Source organism: Camelus dromedarius, chromosome 27 (genome assembly GCF_036321535.1).
Source record: "Camelus dromedarius isolate mCamDro1 chromosome 27, mCamDro1.pat, whole genome shotgun sequence".
In the NCBI taxonomy this organism is placed as follows: domain Eukaryota; kingdom Metazoa; phylum Chordata; class Mammalia; order Artiodactyla; family Camelidae; genus Camelus; species Camelus dromedarius.
In genome coordinates, this window is record NC_087462.1 from 21,009,586 (window position 1) to 21,033,084 (window position 23,499).

A 23,499-nucleotide genomic window follows, 5' to 3' on the forward strand; every position below is an offset into this window, starting at 1 on the left:
CAAGGCCCGAATAGGCCCTGGAGAGCTTACGGTGCAACTTTTAGTATGAGAGCAAATATCACGGGCCTGGCATTCCTGATGAATACCCTGGTTGTATGAGCCTTGGGCAGTTTTTCATGCCAATAATCATAATATGAATATTGAGTGTTTACCATACACTCAGCTTTGACTGTGTAATAAGCAAACACAGAATCTCAGGGATGTTCAGCTCACATGTTTGGAGGTCAGTCGGGGTTTGTCTGATCTACGTGGGGCTTGGCTGGGTCGGGCCCCGGCTGAAGGCTGGGTTCAGGTCTGTCCACATGATCCTCCTCCTCCTGGCTGCTTCCTCGAGCCAAGGCAAGCTCCCTTGCCATCAGGGCAATGCCAGTTATGCAGGCATAGTTTAAGCCATTATTAGCATCTCACTGGCCAAAGTAACATAGTCAAGTCCAAAGTCAAGGGTAGGGAAGTATCCCCCCAGCCCCTGAAGCAATGGCAAGGCTATGAATGTATAACACTAACGTAGGCAAGGTGGAGAAAGGAGGCCAATATTTCAGTCTTTGTCAAGTTTGTCACTCAATCCACCAACAACCCCACAAGGGTTATTATTATTATATTACTATTATATTATTATTACATATTATACTATGTACTATATTATACTATGTACTATATAAAAAATGATAATACTTTATAATATATATAATATAATACTATGGTATATAGCATAATATTCTTTATATTATATATAGTATAATGTTTATAAACATATAGCATAAAATACAAGCATAGTGTAACATATATACTGTATAACATAAAAGTGTACACATAATACAGATAATGTACTACATGTACGTATATACCTTGTATACATATGTTATATATAGCATACTATGTGTTTACATAGTATGCAATATATAGTACAATACGTACTATAATATGTAATATAGTATAGTATATTATAGTATTATAATAATACTATATACTGGTATATATATAATATATAATATAATATAATATGTTATAATACTATATATAGTAAACAGTATACTATATATATATATATACAGTGTAGTATATAATGTGTGTATATAGCACAATATACTGTATGTATACATCACATATACTGTGTGTAGTATACAGATAACATATAGTATACACAATATATAGTGCTGTGTGTGTATATATAAATACGCTATATATACTAGATGTTATATAAATTTTTTAACATATGGAATATTTACTATTATAGTGAAAGCGGGATTTCAGACAAGTTAGGAAATCTGAGTTATTCAGTAACTGGTATTGGGATATCTGAATAGCCATCCAGGAGTGAAAAAAAAAATTTGGTTCCTATTTCATAGCATTTACCATGGTAAATGCCAAATGGATCATGAATTCCAAATATAAAAAAAAATGAAACCATAGCTCTCTTAGAAGAAGTCATGGAAGAATAATCTTTAATCTTGGAGTGGAAAAGACGTGGTGCAAAACCCAGAAAGGATTAAAAACAAGGACATTAACGACATAAAAATAGAAGATATAATACATATATGCTATAAATATAATGTATTGTGTATAATGTGTATATATTATACTATAGCATATAATTGTAAAGCATATATAGTATACGCAGTATAATACATTAAGCTATAGAATAATATATACGTATACATTACATAGTATAATATGTGATAGTGTATATAGTGTATTATACTATGATATTATATTTAAGTATATATTATACTATGCTACTAATAATATAATGTATATTTCTAATATATTTTTATAGTAGCAGCCTACATAGTCTTATCATTACCGTCTTTTTGCACGTGAAGAAACCAAGAATTAAGAGGTGAAGAGACTTGCCCAAGGTCACACAGTTAGAGACAGAGCTGGAGTCTGGACCCAGGATGTCAGACTCCAGAGCTTAATCCCAGACCCATGCTGCCTTCCATTGTTTTGATGAAAGCGGAAAAGTGCCTCCCGGTTGGGATGTAGGAAATGGTGGATGCTGGTGTCCTTCCATCTCAAATTCAGATTCTTCACTCTACCTGCTTCCCGGGATCCTAGGGTGTCCCTCGGTCTGGTCTCTGTGTAAAGCCCTCTTTCCTTCCTATTAAAATGTGCACGCCTAAGGCTTCACCCCACTCCCCACCCCGACCCCACCAAGGTCTCTAACCCCCTTGGGCATTAGTGGCTCTAATTACTTACCCAAGAGATCATTTTCTTGCATTTTCAAGACCCCAAATCCAAAGATTTGACCAATGTGGGAATTTTAGACTCCAGATGGACTTACGGGAGGTGGTAGGAGACAGGAAAGCTTTTCTGGATTCTTAAATCACTTGGAGACGGGAAGCTTGTTTACGGGCCTGGAACACTTCTGACAGAGTCAGGATTTCCCCAACATTTAGTTCCTGTTAGTCTTGGAGAGAGGGAGAGAGAGCGAGAATGAGAGTAAGAAAGGCAAGAACCCTCAAGATTGACGCTGTGGGTGGACATACATAGATGTGCACTTACATAAAGGCATTCCACGCTGTGCAGAGGGCAGAGCTGCCGCCGAGAATCCACTTCAATTATGAGGGAACATTTCAACTCCATCATTTGGCACATTCTCTAACCAGAGGTCTTTCGGCACAAGACAGGCTGGTGGGAAAGGGATCTGCACGGAGGGCTTATTGCCATGCTCTGTTCTGTGTGTATCTGTGTTTGTGTGTTTACAGAAAAATTCAATACTTAATTGTATGCTTGGCCGGCTTACCACTAATTTCTAAAAGAGACATTCCAAAGCCTTGGTTAGGTTCGCTCATATCTCATAAAAGCCATAACTTGTCTGCGGGCACCCAGAACTAATCCCGTGTGGAGACAGAGGCAGCAGTCACCTGGGAGGGTTCAAAGTTCTGAAAGACCCACTGTGCTGGGAATTGCTGGTCACCTCTCCAGCATCCATGTTCCTTCTTCCTTCCTAAATGGACCCCAGATTGCCCAGCGTGTGGTTTGCATGGCCTCAGACCCAGACCCAGAGGTGGACCTTTATTGGTTGAAGGCAGTTAGCTTCATCCTTGCTACAGCGAATTGGTTCAGGAGTGGGAATGTGGTGTGAATTGCTCCAACAAGAGGAAGCCCAGGAGTTCTTTGAAGGTTGTGGAGAAGAGAAGCTCTATTCTGCTGAGATATAAATGAGGGCAGTGAACCCTGTTAGCTCTCCTGTGACCCATGATCACAAGAGGAGTCAGCCTTAGGGGGAAGTTGACGTTGAGGAAGGTCCACAGAGAGATGGAAGGAAATGGATGCCGAGAGACATTGTTCAGACACTTGATCAGACCGTACCTGAAACCTGTTCTGCCTCCAGAATCTTTAGTTCCCTTTAAAGGTTGAGCCTCAGTAGGGTTTTCTGTTACTTGAAATTAAAATAACCTGCACTGTTATGCCCACCCAGCCAAAATGTTGTTCTTCCCTGGTCTGCTCTGTTACTGGAAATACTCACTGATACACTCAATCCTCTGGGACAAATCAGGCCACCCAAAAGCCCTCGGGAGGCATTATCCTGGAGTTCCCTCTCGTCCCAGGAAGGGATCCTAGTCTTGTAGAGGAGACAGGTGTGTCATGTCCTGACAAGATGGCACTCTCAGCACTAGGATGGAGGATGGTCACGTGTACACAGAACTGCAGAACTTGATTGTAGCCCCAGGCTGCCTGCCACCCATTATTTCAGTACAAAAAGCAAAATGCATCCTAATTGGGATACCTGCTCTGCGCAGAGGACCGTGGGAAGGCTTTAACTAGCGGTATTTATGGGGACTCGTCGCCCACCAAGCATGTTCTAGGTAGTGGAGAGAACCCAGTCAGTCTTAGTCTGCTTGGGCTGCTGTGACAAGATACTTCTGATTTAAACAAGAAACACTTATTTCTCACAGCTCTGGAGGCTGGGAAGTCCAAGATTGAGGTGCTGGCCCATTTTTGTTTTTCCTGGTGAGGGCTCCTTGCAGGTGGCTTCCTTCTTGCTGTGTCTTCACATTGTGGGGCGAGAGAAAGAGCAAGCTGTCTGGTCTCTTCTTGTAAGGACGCTAATCCCTTCACGAGGACCACCCTCATGACCTCATCTAAGCCAATCACCGAAGGCTTCGTCTCCAGTTACCATCACTCTGGGAGTTAGGGCTTCAGTACATGAAGTCGGGGTGGGGGTGGGGAGGCACAAACCGTCCATCACATGCAGCGAGCGAAACAAAGCCCCTGCCCTCATGGATCTCATCCTCTGGTAAAGGAGACAGACGACGAACAAGCAAGCAATCTAGAATGGTTGATGGAGGAGAGTGAAAGCGCCATGAAGAAAAACAAAGCAGAAAGAAACCTATTTTTACGCCTGACAACATAATTACTTCTGTAGACAATCCCTATGAACCTAGAAAAAAAGCTAATAGATTTAATAAGGCAGTTTAGCAAAGTTCAAGATACAAAGTCAGAAAAAAAAAAGGGAAGAAAAATAAGGCGAAGTGATGGAGGGGGTCAGGGAGTGGTAGGAGCAGAGGGATGACCTGTATTAGGAGGTGATGCAAACCTTTCAAGACCGATGTGGGTTGTGGATGACGAGGGGCACACACCGAGCGTTTATAAGATGATAGAAGTAAAGGTGGTAGCTCCTTGAAGAATGGATTTTGACTACTCGTTCATATAATCCAGTTACTGAGCAGTACATTTTTGAAAGTGTTTGATTCTTTTTGGATCAAGCTGTATTTTTAAGGGGAAGGCACGTCACCTGTGTCAGTGCTGCTGGAGGGGAAGGCAAGGAGCCCTGGGCATTGATTACTGGATTGAGTACCGTGGAGGGTCTTTGGTGGGCTTGGAAGGAGTCATTTCCAGGGGGCTAGTGAGGCTGAGAGCTTGACTGGAGTGGATTTAAGAGAGAATGAGGGGGGAGGTTATATAGCTCAGGGGTAGAGTGCGTGCTTAGCATGCACAAGATCCCGGGTTCAATCCCCAGACCTCTGTTAAAAATAAATAAATAAATAAAAATAAATAAACCCAATTACCCCCAAAAAGAAATTTTTAAAAAAACAACATGAGATGAGAGAAAGTAGAGAGTTTTGAGTTTAGCTAACATTTTGGAAAAGCTACTTTCCAAAGGAATGTGGAGGTAGCTGGAGGGGGTGTGGGGGTCAAAGGAGTTAAACAGTATTTTTTAGAGAGAGGAGAGATCAGCATGTTTGTAAGAAGAAGGGAAAGGTGCAGCAGAGAGAGGAAAACCTATCATGCAGGAGCCAGGGGGGTTCATTGCTGGAATAATGCTGCAGAAGAGGTGAGAGGTGATGGCACCCGGGGCTTGGGGACAGGCTGGCCTTTGCAAAGAGCCCACTTAGTGACAAGAGGAAGGCAGGGAGTTGGGGCAGATGCAGGGAGGTGAGTGGATCCAGCGGGGGTTACTGTCGAAGTCCTCTTCTAACTACTCCTGTTTTCTTATGGAGGAATGAGAGCAGGGTTATCCGCTGACAGTGAGCAAGGGGGAGGAAGTGTTGGATGTTTGAGGAGAAGGTCCAGAGGATAGTCCCCAGGTGAGGGAGGCAGAACCTGAGTCAGGAAATGTGGGATTGCTGGGCAGGGCCAGAGGATATTTGAGATTGTGATTTATGGAGTGAGGTCCAGCAGCACAGCTGGGTATGCTTCTCCAGCCACATTCAGCTGCTAGGAGCAGGCGCAGGTAGGCGGGAGGCTGGGTTTCATTAGGGTTGGGCTTTTGCTGGGCAAGGAGAAGGAACTCTGGGTACTGGGACTGAGGGTGTATGAAAGGGAGGAATGACCCTGGAATCTAACCAGCCAGGGTGGGCAGGTTCTCTTGGTGGTTGGGTCACTGATACAAGTCCTGATGGGTTTTTAAGATGATTAGAGTTGGATTCATAGAGGGTGTGAACTGGAAAGACAGGAGATAGTGCTCCTTGGGTGGGGGTGGGGGGTTGAAATGCGGATTATGGAGAGAGTTGAGTGTATTAGTCTGTTAAGCCTGTCATAACAAAATTCCACAGACTGGGTGGCTTAACAGCAGAAATTTATTTCTCATTGTTCTGGAGGCTGGGACGTCCAAGAGCAAAGTGCTGGTGAGGTAGGTTTCATTCTGAGGCCTTTCCTCTTGGCTTGTAGGACACCTCCATCTTGCTATGTGCTCAGATGACGTGTTCTTTGTCGTGCAAGGAGACAGAGAGAAGAGAGGGCAATGCTCTGGTGTCTCTTCTTATAAAGGCACTAACCCCATCACGGGAGCCCCACCCTCATGACCTCGTCTAACCCTAATTACCTCCCTAGGGCCCCATCTCCATATGCCATCATATTGGGAGTTAGGGCTTCAGCATATGAATTTTGAGCATTCAGTCCACAATGTTCAATCATTGCCAATGACAAGGTTTAAACATCTAAGATTATAGGATGAAGAACAGGATAATGGGAGGCAAGGAGCCCGAGGAACTAAGTGGGGAGGGTGTGCGGAGAATTGTCTTCATGGAACCGAAATCACTAAGTGTTGTGACAGGAGTGGTTTTTGGAGAGAGAAGCAGTGAGGCCGGTGCTAAAATCTTCGAGGAATTAGGGGTGAGTGGAGGATGCTGCCATCTCTAGGGGTGAATGGGAGGAGTGGTTAAGAGGCCAGACTCTAGTGTCAGCCAGCTGAGTTTGAATCTTTTCTGTGTGATCTTGGGCAGACTACTTAGTCTGTGCCTCAGTTTCCTCATCTGTAAAATGGGGTGATCATCATACATACCTCATGGGATTTGAGAGGTTTAAATGAATTAATAAATGGAAAACACTGTAGGGTGGGGGCAGGGAGGGGCTGGTGGTCTCGTCTGGTGGCATGAGCTTCTAGATTGATGAACCTTTTTTAGGAAGTGGGAGAGATAGAGGCCTGAACGTGACAAGGAGGTTGTCCCCTCCATCTCTGGACCAGGGACGCATGGAGTTTGGGAAAGAGAAAGCCACCTTTGAGCAGACAGCAGACATAGTGGAATTTTGGGGAGAGAACTGGATTTTGGTTAAAGGCAAGGTGAAGGGTTGAAAGGAGAGAATTTTGCTGAAAGTGGACAGTGAAAGCCACAGGACCCGTGGCTGAGAGATTGGGGAGGGGTCGTAAGCTGGGTCATGGCAGAGTGTACAAAGCTCTTTGGGGATGAGAGGCCAGGTGATGGGGGATGGCTGGGGGTCCTGGGCTCCGGGGAGTGGCTGAGGCATGGTGGAGCTGGTCTTGCAGATTTCCTAGCCTGCAGTGCTGAGGTGAAGAGTGCTGGTGTGTGCGTGTGGTGATGGCAGAGGGGCTGCCTTGCCATGAGCATGTGGAGCTCTGTAAGTCCCTTCTCTGGATCACCGATGGCACTGTTGACCCCTGCCGTGGAGCTGAGCAAAGGGTGAGCATGTCCCTGGAACTGAAGTCAAAGGTCCTTGGGGAAGAATGGGGGGTGGGAGGGACAAGGGCTGGGACTGGTGACCTGATGGGCCAGATCGTGAAAGGCCCCATGTGCATTTTTTACAACGCAGACCTTTAGCTTGAGAGTCAGATCTATGCTTTCTAAAGGTCACCCAGGATGTGCGTGGATGATGGATGATGTAACAGAAAGAAATCCATCCTGATCAAAGGGACCAGTTAAGGGGCGGTTGCAATGGACTAGGCGCAGATAACGAAGACAAGAAATCAGTAGGTGGAGGTGACAGGATGGAGGATGGGAGGGTAGATCTGGAAGAATTTTCAGGGTCTATTTCCTGAGCAAATCTCTAAGCAAACAGGCCCCAGTAGGGTCATGGAACCCGAAGTTGCTGATAGGAGGCTAAAAAATAGGTCAGGGAATGTGGAAAACCTGGCTCTTGTTGGGGCCCCATCCCAAGTCAATAAGTTGCCACCTTTAATGAGTCTCTAGAGTTTTCCAGAGCCTCAGTTTCCCTAACTGCTCCACTAACACAAGAAGAATATATCCAGCTGCCTGTGGCATTTCAGCGATGGGAGTGAGTGCACGGGATATTGCTATGCATTTGAGCACTTCAGTTAAGAATGCTTTCTGTTTGCCTGGGATGGAGGGTGGGGTGGTATCAAAACCTTTTCATGTCTATGATCTCATTTAATGCCCATGACTCTGTCGGTCAATGGAAGCAGATGATGTTGGTGACAATGAAGATGCTACAAAGGCAGCTCACGTTTATAGCGGCTCATTAAGTACCAGTCTCTGGGCTCAGCACTTGCCAACATGGTCTTACCTGAGCAATCCCTCAAGGCACATAGTGTTACTGTTTCCATTTTAAAGATGAGAAAACTGAAATGTGGAGAGGTTAAGCGAATTTTCTGAAGTTGTATGCTTACTAAGGGCCTGGAACTGGATTTTGGACTCAGGCAGTAAATTGACACCAGGACCAGTGAGCCATTTCTGTCCTACGTGAAGAATGAGAGTGTCGTCACCCTTGCTTTAGATGAAGGGTTGGCAGACCAGATGCAGCCCTCTGGTGGTTTTATAAATAAAGTTTTATTGGAATCCAGCCAGGCCCTTTCACTTGTGTATTGTCTGTGGCTGTTTTCACGCTACAGATGGCAGAGTTGAGTAGTGATGACAGAGATTGCCTGACAGAGAAAGCCTGAAAGATTTACCATCTCACCCTTTACCGCAAGTTTGCTGAGATCTACACTAGACTATCTTCTTATTGGTCTATTTCTTCTTTCTACCTGTTTATTTCTCTTTCTCCCAGCAATAAGATAGTATTTAAAATATAAAAGTAAGGGAAGATTATTCCTATTGTAGCATCCTGTTTTCATGAGCATTTTTACCAAAGTCAGGTTGAGAAAGAATGAACAGTTAATGTATCACCAGATGCATTTTTTAATGAGGTCTGCTTTTTTTCTCCCCATTTCAGATTCCTCCTTTATTTTGACATTCACTTGGTTGTGACATGATGAGGTCCACTCTTAACATAATACCAAAGATTAAAGTGACACCAAATCTTCATAAAATACTTATGATTGTACCTACTATGTTCTAGGCATTATTCTAAATATTGGGATTTCCCCCATCTATAAAGTGAAGGAAAATTTGAAATGAGAGGATCTAGTTAAACGTCCAGCTCATCTCTACCACATTCTAAGCCATCCTTCTTAGAAGCCCCCTGCTTCTCAGCAGATGTCGTGCGCACACAAACAGCACACACCAAGAAATGTGCCCAGGGAAGGGACCTCCTCTTTAGACATTGCTACATAGAGTGGGCTTATCCCACAAACACACAGATATTGGATCTTAAGAAATGTGTTTTGGCTCTTGCAGCCTCCGCAGTGCGAGAGAAGGGGCCCTGCATTCTCGCTTGATATGACTGACAAAACCAAACCCAGGTAAAGGTCGCCAGCAACCGCCGGGCATCCCGTGTTGGGACTTCAGATAAGGAGCTGTAGTGTCACCTCCTGGCCACTAGAGGACTTCATCCTGTTTGAGCAGAGGGAGACTTGTTCCAGGCCTTTCTGCACGGGGGAAGGTTTGCTTATCTTCCTCTCACTTAATTCTCCAGCGGCCTTGTGTGTGGGTCCCTCCCTAGCTATAAAGCACCAGAGGGTGTTTAGGACAGACAGCCATTCAGTGCTGAACTGCTAAGGGGTTCACCTCCAGGCTGCTTATTCAGAGACAATGCTAGATTTAAAAATATCTTTATAATTTTGTGCACAAATCCATCTCTGTGCAACTTGTACCAGTTGGGTCCCTCCGAACAACATGAGGTGTGACCTGCTTCTGCACACGGTCCCTTTCACAGTGCTCCCCGGTGGAGAAGACACAGTGAAATGAATAGCTTGTACTTAACACACACTTATGTAGCACTTCCTGTGTATCCTGGGTGCCATTCAAAGTGCTTTATAAATATTAACTTACTTAATCCTCAAAACCACCCTGTGAGACAGGTGCTTTTATTAGCCCCATTTTACAGATGAGGAAACTGAGACACAGAAGAGTTAAGGAACTTGCTAAGCGTCATGCAGCAATTCAAGGGTAGGGCTGAGGATTGAACCCAGGCAGTGAAGCTTCAGAGCTCATAGTTTTCACTAGCACACTCTGCTCTGCTGCCTCGTAGGAGAGGGGCCAGATAAACAATGACATATTTTAGAAAACATTTTAATCTATTTTTTTCACTATAAGTACATAACAGAAAATTTGGAAAAATCAGAAAAGAAGAGGAAAAAAAATCGCCCACAATTGTACCGCACTACCACAATCGTAGCAATCAGTGTTGTGTTTTTGCTTTCATTTTTTATATGCATGTGAACTTTTTTCATACCTCCATGCATGCAATTTGTATCCTGCTTTTCCACTTAGCATATAATGGTTTAAAGTCCTTACATAACCTTCATAATCACCATTTTAAATGTTGCAGGAATGCGTGTATGTGGTGACATAGTGGAGTTCCAGGGGCGCTCGTAGAAAAGAATGTCCAAGGAAGGGAGAGAACAGTACACACTGTCGAGGCAAGGATGCAAAATGCCCGTGGGGCCTCTGGTCTCGCGTGACAACGGCAAAGGCCTCTGGGCTGACATGTCATGTCAGTGGCACTGAGCGAGGAGGCAGCAGCTGGCGATGCAGTGCCTCATGGCATTTGGAGACTAAAAACAGTTCTGTTAGGTGACAACATGTGGTAAAGACTCAGTGGAGAGAAATGGAGCTTAGATTCACTGTAGTGTCTTGTACTTGGGTGATTCAGAGAAGCCCTGGGTTCTGATTCCAGCCCCATTAGCTGTGTGACCTGGGACACATCAGTTCAGTTCTCTGGGTATCAGTTCTCTTAACTATTTCATGGGAACAAGAACAGCTCTCATGAAGGGTCTTGAGAAGAATGATGCGTTGTGTCAGTTAGGGATGCTTTTGGCTGCAAGTGGTAGCAGACCTGATTTACAGAGGATCAAGCAGAAAAGACTTGGTTTATTTATTTATACATATTAATATATTTTTACTTATATATAATATATTTTAATACAATGTATAATACATTATAAAATACATTTTACATAATTCTATAATAGATATATATTTATTATATATTTTCATATAATGCCTAATACACTGGACTGGATCTTTGATAGGGTGGTATTGACCATTCCTCATAGAAGTCCAGTTTTAAGGGAGATACTCTTGTTCTCGCTGATCAGTAGGAAATCCACGTGCGTGATGGGATTGATGCCACGGTAAAGCAGCTCCCCGATGACTTAGGAGTAGCATCAGAGCAGATCATGTGAACTTCCCTGAGGACACAGATCTTGAAGACCCCACGCTCTGAGTACCTCCTGCACCCTCTGTCATTTGGCCCTTGCCTTCTGCTGCCTTGGACCATTCAGAATTTGCAGTGACAACCAGCAGGGGCTTCCCACAGCTGTCCCCAGTCCTCCTGCATGGCACTGATTGGGGTGTACCATTGATGGATTGGGTTCAACGCACATTTTAGAAACAAGACAGTCATTTACAGCCAAGTGACAGGGACAGGACTGTTTTAAGTGAGCACGTCCACTGAGGAAGGTGGAGCCAAGAGTCATCACGGCAAGGACGTCAACTGGGAATCAGGAAACCCGCCTCACTATAGTCTTGGGACTTAGACAAGTTATTTAGTAAGAATAAGACAACAATCTCCACAACAGCCAGGTGCATTTATTGAGTGCCTACTGTGTGCCAGGCACTGCGTTTGGCATGTGTTATCTAGCTGAACTCTCACAGCAACCCTGTGAAATAGGTACTGTTCCTATTTCCATTCTGCAGAGAAAGAAAAAAAGGACCCAGCAAGGTTCAGAGAGGCCAAGAGACACCCCGTGGTCACGGCCACGCAGCTGGTGAGTGGCGGGGCCAGCTTTTCCCTCCAGATTCACCCACCTCGGACTTCTTAATCACAGCAGTGTCCCTTCGGTGGCCTCCATTTCCTCTTCTGAAAAGGGGAGTGTGGCACTGGTCATTTTGGAGTCTAGGCCCCTGTGATTCTGCAGCAGATTTCTCTTCCAGGATAGTAGCAAGTTGCTTAGGCACTGAAGATGATGTGTCTTCAAAATGAAATCAGCCCACTTTTTTAACATTAAAAAAAAAAAAAAAAAGACAGGAGAGTATTACAGCATTGGCCACTACAACAAGAATAACAGTTAAATGAAAACCACAAGGTATTTTTCTTTCCCTTTCTGGCTTGCTTCACTTAGAATGACCATCTCCAGGTCCATTCATGTTGCTGCAAATGGCATTATTTCATTCTTTTTCATGGCAGAGTAGTATCCCATTGTATAGATATGCCACAACTTCTTTATCCAGTCATCTTTTGATGGACATTTAAGTTGTTTCCACATCTTGGCTATTGTAAATAGTGCTGCTATGAACATTGGGGTGCATGTATCTTTTTGAATTGGAGTTTTCTCTGGTTATATTGCCCAGGAGTGGGATTGCTTGATCATATGGTAAGTCTATTTTTTGTCTTTTGCAGAATCTCCATACTGATTTCCATAATGGCTGCACCAAACTACATTCTCACCCACAGTGTAGGAGGGTTCCCTTTTCTCCACAGCTTCTCCAGCATTTATTGTTTGTGGACTTTTGAATAATGGCCATTCTGACTGGTGTGAGGTGATAATATCACTTATATGTGGAATCTAAAACCAAAAAAAGACAAACAAACTTATGTACAAAACAGAAACAGACTCACAGACATAGAAAACAAACTTATGGTTATTAGTGGGGGAAGAGGGGGGAAAGGGATAAATTGGGAGTTCAAGATTTGCAGATACTAACCATTATGTATAAAGTAGATAACAAGTTTCTACTTTCTAGCACAGGGAACTGTATTCAATATCTTGTAGTAACTTATGGTTAAAAAGAATATGAAAACGAATACATGTATGTTCCTATATGACTGAAGTATTGTGCTGTACACCAGAAACTGACACAACATTGTAAACTGACTGTACTTCAATAAAAATAAATTTTACAAAAAGGTTAGGAAAAAAAAACACAAGGAGATATCATCTCACATCCTTTGGGATGGCTACTATAAAAAACAAATAAACAGAAACAAAACCCGGAAAACAACAAGTGTTGATAAGGACATAGAGAACTTGGAATCTTTGAGCACTGCTGAGGAATGTATGATGGTATAGCCACTATGGAAAATGCAATTCCTCAAAAATTTAAAAATAGAATTACCATAGGATCCAGCACATACATGGTATATTGGCATATATCCAAAAGAACTAACAAAGAGATATTAGTCAGCACACTCGTGTTCATTGCAGCTCTATTCACAATAGCCAAGATATGGAAGTAACCGAAATGTGCATTAATGGAGGAATACATAAAGAAAACATGGTATATACATAAAATGGAATATTATTTTTCATTAAAAAGATGGAAATTCTGGCACATGCTAAAACATGGGTGAACCTTAAGGACATGATGCCAAATGAAATAGACCAGTCACAAACAGACGGGTACCGTGTGAGTCCACTTACACGAAGTACTTAGAGCAGTCAGATTCATAGGAACAGAAAGTAGAATGGTGGTGGCCAGGGGCTTGGGCTGGGGAGGGATTCTTGTTTAATGGGTATGGAATTTCAGTTTTGCAAGATAAAAAAAAAATTTGGAGATTGATTACCCAACAGTGTGAATGCGCTTCGCACTCCAGATTGGACACTTAAGGATGGTCAAGATGGTAAACTTTATCTTAGGTTTAATTTTATCACAATTGAAAAAAAGAATTAAAAAATAATTAAAGGACAGTAAAGGCTGTGACTTCAGAGAGGTTACCATTGCCAGTCCAGATAGCCACAAGGCCATCGCTGGCGCTGCAGGACCTGGACTGCAGGGGGAAGTGAGCCTTGTCCTGGAGGCTGTCCGAGGGAGCTCTTGGTTGGGTCAGTGGCCCAATCAGCTGTGACAGCTGAGCAGGGGAGCACTCAAGGGCTGATGAGGCCATGCTCATGCCTTACGTGAGCCCTGTGACATCTGCACTGCTCATATCATTTCAGGAACTTGAGGACTCCAAGTGGGGTTGGACCCTGACAGCTGGGTTGGAGGGTGGCCGGAAGGGGAAAACGTTCTTCACAGGGCCCTCAATCAGCAGCCGATGGCATTTGGCCTGATGCGTGCATTTGTGGCATTGCTCTGGAATGCATTCAAGGGGAGAGGACCCTCTGGGACAAAACGGTTCTTTGTTGTTTTGGAAGGGGGACGGTTTGATTTGTTTTTAACTTGAAAGTTCAGAAACATCCGACTCAACTCTGTCATATTCCGGAGTCCCGAGGGAGGTGGGGAAATGAGGTGGTGACATGCTCAATTTTTTTTTCCCCAAGAAAATTGAAAGGTTAACCACTTGCTGAGAAAATAATGAATGCAGGCATAAATAAATAAATGCTCTGCAATATTCCTGACCGACAATGATGGACTTTGCCCCACTCAAATGTTTGGAGTCATTGGCTCAACAGTGGCGGAGGCCAGCCACAGAAATTCCAGTGCCAGAGCATGAAAATTCTATGCCTTTTCTTCACATTAAATTTAGACCTGGAAGATGAATGGATGGAGAGAAGCAACTGCACAGGGGGGCTGACAAAGGGAGCATCTCCATTAAGACCCTGCCAGTGGAGGACGTAAAGAACCCAACTCCACTGGCTGAAGAAAGAAGAAGAAGTGTGTGGGCTCATATATCTGAGATGTTCAGGATAGTTTGACTTCAGGCACAGCTGGATCCAGGGGCTCACATGAAGTCTTTGGACATCTGTCACTTTCTACCTTTTAGCCCTGGTTTTCCTCTGTGTCTGCTTCGTTCTTGGGCAATCTTGTCTGTGTGTGGTGGTTCCACCAGCTCTGGGCCCACATCTTTCCAGAAAGAGAGCTGCTCCTCCCTAATGCTTCTTGCAAAAGTCCCCTGGTTGGCTGTTTGGGGGCTGGCCTGGGTTACGTGCCCATCCCCTATCCACTCACCATGACCAGGGAATGGAATGTGTTGAAAGGCCAGGGCAGAACGATGAACCACACCTAGAGCCAGAGAACGGGAAGGGTTCCTACAACACAGGGCTGATGGTAAGGGTGGGGCAGCTCCCCACAGGGAAGTCTGGGGCTGTGGCCAGAGGAAGGAGAAAGGGATGTGGGGAGGACAGACAGTCGTTCACCACGCGGGGCACGTGAAGAATGGCAGAAGCCAGTTTCCATCCAGGATTCCGATTTCTTTATTTCCTTGCTCTCACTGCTTTGCAGAGTGCTGGGGGCTGTTGACGGAGTGGCAGCTCTTCTCTCTTCTGTTCTGCAAGGATTGCAGTCACCTCTTTGGAAAAAAAAAATTTATCATCCTTTCATTTTTCCCCCCAGCTTTACTGAGATGTAATTGACATGCACCATTGTGTAAGTTTGGGGAATACCATGTAATGAATTGGTGTATGTATATATCGTGAAGTGACTACCACAAGAAGCTTAGCTAATACATCCATCATCTCATATAGTTAGAATTTGTGTGTATGTGTGGTGAGAACTTTTAAAATCTACTCTCTTAGCAACTTTCATGTACACAATATAGTATTGTTAGCTATAGTCACCATGCTGTATGTAAAAGATCCCTAGAACTTACTCATCTCATAACTGGAGGTCTGTAGCCTTTGACCACCTTCACCCATCCTTCCCCCAGCCCCATCCCCTTGCCCCTGTTCTCTGTTTCTATGAGTTTGGGATTTTTTTAGGTTGCACATATACGTGAAATCATGCAATATTTGTCTTTCTTTGATTGACTTACTTCTCTTAGCATCATGCCCATAAGGTTCATTCATGTTGTCTCGAATGGCAGGATTTCCTTCCATTTTTATGGCTGAATAATATTCCACTATATATCTATATCTATATATCACATTTTATTTATCCATTCACCTGTCAGTGGGCACACAGCTTGTTTCCAGGTCTTGGCTATTGTAAATAGTGCTGCGGTGAATATGGGGGTGCAGATCTCTTTGAGAGAGTGTTTCACTTCTTTTGGATGCATACCCAGAGGTGGGATTGCTGGATCATATGGTAGTTCTATTTTTAATTTTTTGAGGAACCTGGATACTGTTTTCCATTGTGGCTGCACCAGTTTACATGCCCAGCAGCAGTGCAGGAGGGCCCCCTTTCCTCCACACTCTCTGCAGCATGTGTCATCTCTTGTCTTTTTGATAATAGCCGTTCTAGCAGGTGTGAGGTGAGATCTATTTGTGGTCTTGATTTGAGTTTCCCTGATGGTCGGCGCTGAGCACCTTCCTATGTACCTGTTGGTTATTTAAATGTCTCTGCGAAAAATACCTATTCAGGCCCTTCATCTGTTTTTAAGTTGGGTTATTTGTTTTTATTTTTGCTCTTGAACTGTGTGATTTACTTGTATTTTGGATATTAACCCTTTATCAGATACGTGGTTTGCACATATCTTCTCCCACTCCCTAGGCTGCCTTTTTCATTGTGTTTGTTGATTGCAGTCACCTCTCTATTTGGGACAATAAGGAACCCTGTGATCAGGATGCCAGTAATGGTGTTTCTGGGCAGTGGCTGTTCCCGTTTTGGATTTTGTTGCATACAAGCAACTACAAACACTTATTTTCTTGCTCACAGACTTGGGGTTGACATTTTCCTGGTTGGCACTGGCCAGGCTTGATTTCAAGCTGCAGGTTGGGTCCAGGTCTCTTTGAACTGGTGGCTTAGGGCTTACTTTTGTCATGGTGGATCACGCAAGTGCCAAGGACAGACCAAACTGTGCAAGTCTGGAAGAGTTCATGTGCATATCACGGCTGCTCATACTCTTTTGGCCAAAGCACAGCACGTAGCCACACCCAGTGTAGTTCTCTGCACCATCTCCTGCTCTGCAAGGCCATGTGGCAGAGGGAACAGAGAAGAAACAGAAACAGCCATCCCCTCCGCCACGTTTCCTTCATGAGACCTCGTCTGAGTCAGGCTTCCTGCACAAAATTAGCTTCACGATCCATCCCGTCCTTCTGATAAGGGAGATTTTTTTTGCAAGAACTTGAGTTTCCTCCTTGAGGTCAAAATCAAGTTGAGATATGTACCCTGAACCCTCTCAGGTGTTCCTCCATGGAGTGTGTAAGGAGAAGGTCTCCATCTCACCTGTCTGGACTCCCCTGCTGGTTAGTCAGGTGATCAGGGCAAGGGTCCGGCTGAGCGCAGGGCCGGGAGAGGCCTGACCAGACAGACGGCTGCAGGGCATTGGGCAGAGGGGGAGTTAGGAGAACCACCCTGACAGCCAGGCAGCCGGCCTGGCTCAGGTGCCTATCCAGAAGGAGATTAAATCAGGGCAAAGGGACAGAGCCCAGGGGACCAGGCCAAAGCAACAGGGTGCTGCACAGATTGCGGGGTGGGAGCTCCAGAAAGTTCTCGAATAACAGGAATTCTCAGCCTGGGAGGGGAGGAAGTGCTGAGGTGTGGGACATGACCTTCTCCTTCACCGCTTTTCACCCCAATGAGACAACAGTAGCTAGGCAGGCAGTTTCCCCTCTCATTCGTGCTTTGGCAAATTGCTTAGAACTGCTTAAAAATCTCAATATGGGTGATTATTTCCATGACTTCCCAGTGCAGTGCGACGAGTTCATACGGCATAGAAACGCTTGCAAAGAAATGCAGTGTGAGAGTGACTTTTCCTTTCTCTTTTTTTTTTTTGTGAGTTATAGTCAGTTTACAATGTTGTGTCAATTTCCAGAGTGACTTTTCTTGATAGCTCCCAGAGTAAGCTGTGTGTTTTACAAGATGAAGGCTCCCTATTGAAATGGTCTTTCCAGCTGCTCTGATACTTTGTTCTTATAATTAACTTTCATAACGCAGACGTTGGTTTGTTACATTTGAGGCACAGAGGCACAGATTAGCAACTGAAAAAGAGACAGTTACTGTAAGCGAGTCTGTCTGCTGGGCTGAGTTCTATTATCTATGGAGCATCTGAGGGCCGCCGGCAGCGGCAGAGCAGGTGGAGGGAGGGGAGGGGAGGGGAGGGCTCAGGGAGGGCAGAGAGAGAGTTTCTTCTGCAGAGAATGTGGGGCCTTCGGCACAACTGGGAGTCCACAGATGGCAAGGATCACATTTCCGGATCTAGTGTGAGGCAAGAGGCAGAAAGCCTTTGCTTTCCTGTACAATTGGTGGCTGATATCGGTACCAGATGGGAGAGAACTGATTTATTGTTATTGATAATAATACCAAAATCTACGAGGAACTTATTGTGCACCCCACAGTGAATGATTTATCTCTTCAGAATAACCCAATATAATAGGTACTATTCGTATTTCCATTTTACAGATGAGCAAAGCAAGGGTGAAGCCACATCCAGTCAGTGCTAGATCAGGAATCCAAATCCAGCCTGCACTGAAGTTCATGGCAGTTTGTCCAGGATGAGCTCCTAGCATGACATGGTTGTAAAAGCTACCAGTTGGGCTTAGCTAGTGTCCCTGGACACTGGTGTATCAGCACAGGTACAGAGTGGCTCCCCTATGTAGATTAGCACCCCAAAGTGCTGAGTGCTGGAGAGGGCAGGCCGACCAGAAAGGGCTCAGGGATCCTGCCCGTGGGGGATCAGGGAAGCAGCTGGGCTTTCCAAGTAGGAAGGGAGAAGGACCACAGAGTAGACACCGTGGTTGCCCTCCAACATCCCTTCTCCCATTGTGCACCCTTCTCCCACTGTGTAACAGCAGTGGGGGTTGGCAGATTGACTCATTGCTTGGATGGGCCCTGGCTGGTCTATAGCTAAGCCAGTCAGGAAAGTCCCATCCCCTTGCCTCTATGATTGGCTCAGAGATGGGCAGATCTAAGATATTTAGGCCAATGGGATGCAAGGAGGGATTTAGTAGGGGTATCTAGGAAAATCATTCTGAACTTTGATGCAAGGGTTCAGGAAGGGACCTTCTTTCTGTCCACACCTCCCCCCAACAGTGAGCCAGATAGCAGGTGGCCTTGTTAGTTAATGGCTATATGTGACCACAGGGCAACCAGATTTGGGGGATGGCGGGGGCCACTAGCTCAGTCTCCCCTTCCTGCAGCAAGCCCACCCTAACTTGGGGCTGACTTGCAGGTGAGTCTATAAATCTTATTGTTTGATCCCCTTTGAGATGGGTTTTCTTTTTCTTGAAGCTAACAGCCTTTTAACTGGCATAACCTGGTCTACAAAAGGAAGATTAGCTTTATTTCTTTATCTCCAGGATACAGAGAGCAGAACTGGAACTAGAGGGAACTAGACATCTCTCTGAAGGTAAGGAGCTGCCTTGTGGTGAGTACTCCTGCATTTGAAGAACCCAAACTAAGGCTGGAGAATCTCAAGGAAGTTTCTAAGCGGCATGCCCACCACCACCGCGGTCAGGACTCTCAGATCGCTGAAAAGTGCGAGCAGGACTCTGAGGCAGGGAACTGATGCTAAATGCGCCTTCCTGCTGCTTTAAAGCTTCTTAGAAGGAAACCAGGGTGTTCATTTAGTTTTTCTTGCACCGTCTTCAAAAGAGACCAAGGTTGTTGAAATCATTCTTCCCAAATCTCCTACATTTTAAAAAGGTGAGTCCGATTGGCGCTAATTTAATGAGTATTATAGCCAACACATCAGCTTTCGGTCAAGTTGGTGGTGTAGTTGCATTGTATTTCTTAGTTGATTTTGTACACTTTGTAGGAAAATGAGATCTTTTGTATAATTAATGTGATTGATGAAGCCATGTCCTTCTGATCAGGCATGCCACGTAAATTCTTAGCACTGGAAACTATTCCAAAGGTTTCCAGTTGTGATTATCTGTGCTCTCCTGACGCATTCAGAGTCATACTTGTGATTTAATTATTGCGAAGTCCAGGGTCAGGAAGGCTTCCTAACCTTGCCAGGGCGATATTGTTCTCCTGGGGGAGACAGAAACCATTCTGCTTTAGTCATCCTTCTGATTCATAAACATTGCCTGTTCTAGGTCCCTTTCACAGTCCCTTCTGAATCTGTCATCTGTGAATTTATTTGAACATTTAAAAAGCATTGACTGCTTCTGATGTCTAGTGCCTGTTTGCTACGAGAAGCCATGCTTTCTTCTGTTTATCCGAGACTTGAATTTCCTGAGCTGCCAGCATCTTCAGCATCCTCTGTGGACTAACAGTCTCATAGGATATGACAAGTACCGTGCTTGGCCACCGTCAGCAGTGGTCTTTCCCACTTCCCTCCTAGTGCTTAGTTTTGTGTCAGTGGCTTATGTACTATTCTCTGCTGAGTTGCAAAGCAGATTAATGGTGCCAGTGGATTTTGCTAAATGAAGATGGAATTGAGCGGGGATCACGGAACATATTGGTGTTACTTTGGCAGCATCTTATGTGGTGAAACCAAGGGAGAATTTGACTCCTGGCTGCCTTGCCCAGTATGTGACTTTTTGCAGGAAGATGAGTGAAAGAAAGGCCATGTTTCAGGGAATGTTTTCCTGGTTGTTGTTGAGTTGAGAGGGACTAAGGGTAGACAGTGGGGCTCCTTATTTGAGTCAGCAGAAGCAGCTTTTTAGTTCCCAAATAAAATGGCTGGTCCCCCAAATGTCAGGACTTTATGCTAATTTTGTGACCTGGAAGATGGAGATGGGGCAGGGAGGACCAGGCATGTTCTCACATGTCTGGGATAACAGACACCATTAAAAAAAATTATCTCTGCTTCATATAGAATGAGTCCATTGAGCAAGAAGCCTCTGGAATCTCCTGTTAGCCACCCCGAAACAGGCACGTTTGCCCCTTTCTTAGTCCAAAGCTGCAGATGGATGCCTGAGGTCTCTTCCTGCTCAACGCCAATGGGTGACTGTAAAAACTGCTCAAGGTTTGCTTGAAGGGCCGGGCCCAGCGTGCGGTGTGCCAGCCCCACAGCTCTGCACGCCCAGCTCTGCACTGAACCATCCATCTCTGTTATGCAACTTAGAAGAAGGAGGCCTTTAACAACTGGAACGTTTGTCCCTGGCCACGGCACTCGGTAGCAGAGAAGCAGAGGAATTAAGGGCTTCAGAAGCATGGCCCAGGTCAGCTTTTGCTCTCCAGCCAAGAGGAGCCCCTCTGCATTTTTGTGCATGCGTGTTCTTCTCTCTGACTTTTAGATAACACGGATGACCTTCAGGATCTGATGCTGTCTCCAGGGAGACGGTGTCAGAATTGAGTCGAATTTTAATATACCCAGCTGGTGTCCGAGGATTGCTTAGGAATGTGGGGAAATTGCCCTCTCACCAACATCAGAATTGAGTCCAGAACTCTTCACTATTCTATCCTTGACATCTAAAAGAAATTGGGAAAATCCTAGCAGATGTCCAGCCAGAGGAAAAGTATAGAGTGGCTATGAAGGAAATGTTGTGATGTGATTTCTCCATTTTATTTGCTTTTGGTTCACATTTCATGGGAAGCTGGATTCATCTGTGTAGTTTCCCTGGCAAACATTGGAAACATAACGCCTGCTTCCTTGATGCTCAAAAGTGATGCTTCTGACTTCTATGCATGGACAGGTCAGAGTCACTGGGAAATAGAAGCCGATGGAGCCCTGCTGCCGAATCTTCACCCTCCAGCCTTCTTGGTGGCTGCCACTCCCACCCCCAAGAGCTCCGAGTGGGAGCTTAGAAGATAGTAAATCTGGAAAATGAGACAGTTTAACAGGTCACACATTGGAGAACTCTAATTCTAAATTAGTGATGTCACCAAGCAAAGTCAGAATTAGATGGAAAACTAAAGGTCATTTGGCCCAAGCTTCTAATTATCTCCCCTCAGCAGAGGATAAAAACGAAGGTCTTCTGTCTTCCAGGATGCGCCCCACGTCCACGTTTGATATGGATACACCGAGCAAGTCTTGCCTGCAGTCACTTCTACAGAGAGAACTTAGAACTTTAAAAAGACAAAACCAGCTTCTAGTTGTCCTGTCCCCTCAGCTCCGTCCATCTGCTCCGGCTGTTTTTCGTGTCCCTTGGATGTCACCCACGGGCTGCCGGCCAGCGCCAGGCGTCCCGCAGATGCTGATGCTGAGCGTGCAAGAGGCCAAAGGCCATCTCAGAATGTGCTGTCTGTCCTCCCTTCACTTCTCTGTGAGCCTGCGTGCTTTGCAGCCCCTCCTCTGGCTCTCCTTCCAGAGGCACAGGCTCTAGTCTCTGGCATTGATGTTGATGATCAGCCAACTCGCTAATCAACGTGAAAGATCCAAAACCTGGTGGTTTCCACGCTTCACTCACCCATGTGTTACCTGAAGAGTTATTTGTAACATTTAAATACAAATGGACGAGACTGAATAGATTCTTAAGATGAGCTACTTTTTTCTTTTAAACTTAGTCTTATTTTAAAAGAAAACTTCAGAGGCTTGGAGAGCTGGTTATATTTTTCTATGGAGAAAATAAATCTATGTCCATTTAAATAAAGTGAAAATGAAGAGCGTTCCTTTTTGCATTCCACCCACGGGATCTGTTGATTGGTAGATCGAGTTGTAAGTGAACCTCTAAGTGGTGCAGAGGAGAAGACTGAGGCCTGGTGACATGAAGTTGCTTGCTCAAGGCCACCCAGCCAGCCAGTGACTGAGCTTGGACTTGAACCCAGAGTGTCTGAATTACCCATGCATGTGGACTCACAAAAATGTCTGGAGTGTGAGCCCAGCTCCAGGTGTGGTGGCAGATGCAGAGACTACAATGGAGTGCCTGTTCTGGTGGACTCAGGATCTGGTCAGGGAGACAGCGTTCTAACAAGCCATCTTGGTGTTGAATTATGTGACAAGCACGGTGATGGAGACAGGTGCAAAGGACCAGGGGAGAGAGGAGCTCCGTGTCTGGGATTGTGCAGCTGGAACTGCCCCCCCCATGTCTTCCCTTATCCAGCACTAAGGAGATACTTCTCCTGGCAGTTAAGTGTCACTCAAACACAAAATTTCCTCCCTCCAAATCCTGCTGTGTGGCATAGTGTGGTGGCCGAGAGAACACCACCTCTAGTGTCCCTCAGACCTGTCCAGATCCCAGGTGGGCAAATCGCTAGCTGTGTGACAGACATGTTCTGTCACCGTTCAGAGCCCAGCTTCCTTCTGTAAATGAGGTTGGCACAACCCACCTGGATCTTAGGGATGTGGAAGGAAATGAAGTCCTGCACATAAAGCACTGACCAGTGCATGGTCCATGATGTACTCAAGAAATGAGGGTAATATTATACTATATGCGTGCCTGCCATATCCCTTCCTCACACCATATCACAGGCAAAGTTTTCCTTTTCCCACCAATCTATCTGATAGGACAGAGCCCTGGGTGTGTGTGTGTGTGTGTGTATGCATGTATGTGTTTTTAAAATAGCCTTTCCCATGGCCTAGGACCCTCTGGTCGGAGTTCTGTGCACATCCTTTGTCAAAGCACTCATTCTTTTGCACTTGCAGATGAGAAGTTAACCCTTAAACATAACTCAGGGCAAGGGGTGACTCCCATGAACAAAAAGCCAGCCTAAAAACATGGTGGCCCCATGGGTTGGACCTGGCAACTGGAAGTTGGGCTGAGTCTGTCTGACTTCATTTCTGGAGGCAGATGTAGCTCCAGCATTACCCAAGCTGGGCAGTGGGGAAATT

The 23,499-nt window shown here is 45.1% G+C and overlaps 1 long non-coding RNA gene across 1 annotated transcript in view; it reads left to right on the top strand.

The window, feature by feature from the left end:
- The window catches only part of LOC116148457 (uncharacterized), a 118,541-nt gene that overhangs the window by 11,082 nt on the left and 83,960 nt on the right, over positions 1-23,499 (top strand). The window contains exon 2 of the long non-coding RNA XR_010378025.1: positions 19,139-19,188. This is a non-coding gene — a long non-coding RNA (uncharacterized LOC116148457). The remainder of the gene's footprint in view (positions 1-19,138; positions 19,189-23,499) is intronic.